Source organism: Procambarus clarkii, unplaced genomic scaffold, assembly GCF_040958095.1.
Source record: "Procambarus clarkii isolate CNS0578487 unplaced genomic scaffold, FALCON_Pclarkii_2.0 HiC_scaffold_133, whole genome shotgun sequence".
NCBI classification, from domain to species: Eukaryota; Metazoa; Arthropoda; class Malacostraca; order Decapoda; family Cambaridae; genus Procambarus; species Procambarus clarkii.
In genome coordinates, this window is record NW_027189166.1 from 804683 (window position 1) to 809788 (window position 5106).

The window sequence follows — 5106 nt, forward strand, 5'->3', positions numbered from 1 at the left end:
TAACCAACCAACCTACTTAACCAACCTAACCTAACCAACCTAACCTAACCTCCCTTCTTATTATCTGACACGAACCTTCGGTTCGTGTCAGAGTCCATGAGTGTCCGTGTGCGTGTCCGTGTCCGTGTCCGTGTATCCATGGGGTTTTGGGTCCAGGAAGCTATTTGTGTCGACCCAAATTGCCTCCCTTCTCCCCACCTGAAATCCAGGTGGATTGAAAGACCTGCCCGAGGTCAGTGGATCCAGGTATCCGTCCGTGGCCCCCCGGACTTCAACCCTTCCCCACATTCCAAGGAGTCGGTCAATCAATCTTCGGCTATCCAGAGAATCTATCGAAACTGATGCTCCTACAGGAGGGGACACACAGAGAAATCTGTGCCCTGTACTTGCAACCGTTCCGACAGGCTCGAACGCAGGTCTATCCGGATTAGGAACTTGTTCTATCCGACTAGGCCACGCTGGAGTTGCCTTCTGAATCAAATTTGGCACTTGTATTTATATCTCATAGCAAGGTTAGTTAGTGTCTATTTATCAACAGTTGCAATGATTGAGATGTGAAGTTGTTAATTTGTGTTGACAGTTAGAAAGACCTGACAGCTTTATTTGATAAGGTTGCAGTCCCGTGAGGCAGTTTTATGAATGAATATTGGAGAATTTAGGCTAACTGACATGTGTGTGTGTGTGTGTGTGTGTGTGTGTGTGTGTGTTTAAAAGTATGTATTAATTAATAATTAGTGTGGTGTTTCCAAATGAGTTTGTGAATGGTAAACAAGCAATGCAATATCCAATATGTGCTATTTTAGGCCTCGTTCTGTAAAATACATGTTTTACTAGGGAAGGAAAATCCGGTCTGTTTTTTTTCCCTCGTTTTATTTCAGGAATAAATAGCACATAGGCCAAGGACCGAAGGTTTTGGCTGGTTAAATATAGCGTTGTGGCCGCCATTTTCTGTGTTGGGCGGGGGGGGGGAGGGGGTGGGGGATGGAGGGGGCGGTATGGGGGATAGGGGGGGGGGTTAGATGGTGGGGGAGAGGGGCCCTGAGGAGCTACCTTGGGAGGTGTTGTTGGTGGGGGGGGGGTTGGTGGGGGAGGGGGCAGGGGGAGAGGGGCCCTGAGGAGCTACCTTGGGAGGTGTTGTTGGTGGTGGGGGGGTTGGTGGGGGAGGGGGCAGGGGGAGAGGGGCCCTGAGGAGCTACCTTGGGAGGTGTTGTTGGTGGTGGGGGGGGGTTGTCAGTTAGGTATTTCAATTTAATATTGTAAGATAGGTTATATAGGGCGAGGTGTTGAGGAAGGAATAAGAAAAGTGTTTGGGACTGAGTTGAGTGTATTAGTTGTTGTGATTGATGTTAGCAGGAAGGTAGGTGGTTGAAATGTGTAAAGATTTGTTAATGAGATCATTTGGTTAATAATGTAGGAATTAAGGGTAAGTGATCACTGGAGATAGATATTCAACAGTATATTAAGAGGCCAAGTTTTAGCAGGTAGGTAGGCCGGCCGGCCGGCAGAGAGAGACAATGGACTGACAAACAGGTAGACGTTTTCTTCATGGATGGTAAACTATTATTAAAATGGCATGTACACATTTCCATGTGCGACATTCTTGTACACACACACACACACACACACACACACACACTGACCCACAGAGACTGCCCAAATATGTATACTAACAGCAGCAGCAGTTGGTGTTCCCAGGCAGGTCACCCATCCAAGTACTAACCAAAGTCAACGGTGTTTAACCTGACAGATGTATGGGAGGAGACGCAGTGTTCTCAAGGTGATAGGTAGGTAGGTAGTATGGCCGTTGCTATTGTATACAAGTAGTAAGTAATCACATGTGAGTGAGTGAGTGAGTGAGTCAGGATACTGGTAACTGCGGCAGGCAGGCAGGCGGAGGATACTCACACATAGCAGCCAATTCTCCATTAATGATAGTACTTATTGCAACTATTTAGTCAAATTAACCAACAACAAATGGACTACTACTACTACTACTACTACTGTTGCTCCAAAATAGAAATGTTGGGATGCCACCGCTGCCATTGATCTCGCACAAGTTGCTGCTGACAAATGACTCATCTTAGGCCTTGCATATGCTCTCTTAGGCTTCATTTAGTCAATAATTGTAACATCATTGAGTCGGGGGACAGGCAGACAGGCACTTTATACATGTTAGGCTTATAGTGGTCTCCAACACCCACCACCCCACAAGGTCCAACTAGTGACTAACCCTCACTCACTCACCACGCCCCAAGTAGCTAGCTTACTAACTCCTGGATACCTATTTACTGCTAGGTGAACAGAGACATTCGGTGATAGGAAAGGCTACCAACAACTACAGCCCTTTTTCTATTTCTATTTCTACAAACCTAGTCTGTTTCCTAGTCTAAACTAACCTAACCTAACCTCACCTAACCTAACCCAACCTAACCTAAGCTAATCTAACATAACCTAACCTAACTAACTCCTGGATACCTATTTACTGCTAGGTGAACAGAGACATTCGGTGATAGGAAAGGCTACTAACAATTACAGCCCTACTTCTACAAACCTACCCTAAACCAACCTAACCTAATCTAACCTAACCTAACCTAACCTAATCTAACCTAACCTAAGCTAATCTAACATAACCTAACCTAACTAACTCCTGGATACCTATTTACTGCTAGGTGAACAGAGACATTCGGTGATAGGAAAGGCTACTAACATTTACAGCCCTACTTCTACAAACCTACCCCAAACCAACCTAACCTAATCTAACCTAACCTAACCTAATCTAACCTAACCTAAGCTAATCTAACATAACCTAACCTAACTAACTCCTCGATACCTATTTACTGCTAGGTGAACACAGAGACATTCGGTGATAGGAAAGGCTACTAACATTTACAGCCCTACTTCTACAAACCTACCCTAAACCAACCTAACCTAATCTAACCTAACCTAACCTAACCTAATCTAACCTAACCTAAGCTAATCTAACATAACCTAACCTAACTAACTCCTGGATACCTATTTACTGCTAGGTGAACAGAGGCATTCGGTGATAGGAAAGGCTACTAACATTTACAGCCCTACTTCTACAAACCTACCCTAAACCAACCTAACCTAATCTAACCTAACCTAACCTAACCAAACCTAATCTAACCTAACCTAATCTAACCTAAGCTAATCTAACATAACCTAACCTAACTAACTCCTGGATACCTATTTACTGCTAGGTGAACAGAGGCATTCGGTGATAGGAAAGGCTACCAACAATTACAGCCCTACTTCTACAAACCTACCCTAAACCAACCTAACCTAATCTAACCTAATCTAACCTAACCTAACCTAACCTAATCTAACCTAAGCTAATCTAACATAACCTAACCTAACTAACTCCTGGATACCTATTTACTGCTAGGTGAACAGCAACATTCGGTGATAGGAAGCGCTACCAACAATTACAGCCCTATTTCTATTTCTACAAACCTAGCCTATTTCCTAGCCTAAACTAACTTAACCTAATCTAACCTAACCTAACTAACTCCTGGATACTTACTTACTGCTAGGTGAACAGAGGCATTCGGTGATAGGAAACACTACCAACAACTACAGCCCTTTTTCCATTTCTATTTCTACAAACCTAGTCTATTTCCTAGTCTGAACTAACCTAACCTAACCTAACCTCACCTAACCTAACCTCACCTCACCTCACCTTACCTCACCTTACCTTTCCTCACCTAACATAATCTCACCTCACCTCACCTCACCGAATCTCACCTAACCTAACCTAACCTAACCTAACCTCACCTCACCTCACCTCACCTCACCTTTCCTCACTTAACATAATCTCACCTCACCTCACCAAAACCTCACCTCACCAAACCTCACTTCACCTCACCTCTCCTAACCTAAACCTCACCTAACCTAACCTCACCTAACCTCACCTCACCTAACCTAACTAACTCCTGGATACTTACTTACTGCTAGGTGAACAGAGGCATTCGGTGATAGAAAACGCTACCAAGAATTACATCCCTTTTTCTATTTCTATTTCTACAAACCTAGCCTATTTCCTAGCCAAAACTAACCTAACCTAATCTAACCTTACCTAACCTAACCTAACTAACTCCTGATCAACCAGGCTGTGACTCATACGTCAGGTTGCGAGCAGCCGCGTCTAACAGGCTTGTTGATCAGTCCAGCAACCATGAGGCCTGGTCGACGACCGGGCCGCGGGGACGCTAAGCCCCGAAAGCACCTCAAGGTACTCCTGGATACCTATTTACTGCTAGGTGAACAGAGGCATTCGGTGATAGGAAACGCTACCAACAATTACAGCCCTATTTCTATTTCTACAAAAATAACCTATTTCCTAGCAATAACTAACCTAACCTAATCTAACCTAACCTAAATTAACTTAACCTAACCTTATCTAAACTAACCTAACTAACTAACTTCTGGATACCTATTTACTGCTAGGTGAATAGAGGCATTCGGTGATAGGAAACGCTACCTACAATTACAGCCCTCTTTCTATTACTATTTCTACAAACATAGCCCATTTCCTAGCCTAAAATAACCTAACCTAACCTAACCCTCCAAACCTAGCTTATTTCCTAGCCAAAACTAACCTAACCTAACCAACTCCTGGATACCTATTTACTGCTAGGTGAACAGAGGCATTCGGTGATAAGAAACGTTACCTAAAATTCAAGCAATTTTTTTTGTCTATTTTTTTATTGTTTTTAAATGTTTATAATTTTTTATACTTGATTCATTTTTTATAATGTTTTTACCTATTTCTATTTCTACAAACGTAGCCTATTTCCTAGCCTAAATTAACCTAAAAATGTGTGTATATATATATATATATATATATATATATATATATATATATATATATATATATATATATATATATATATATATATATATATATATATATAAATATATATATATATATCAGTCGGTGGAATAATACAAATATTACACCTAACCAACCACAAAATAACCAACCTTAACTGTACCTTACCAACATACCCTAACCAACCTAAGCTTACATATTATCTAAATTGCTTATTAAACCATAATTATGCTTGTATTCTAACCTAAAATTCT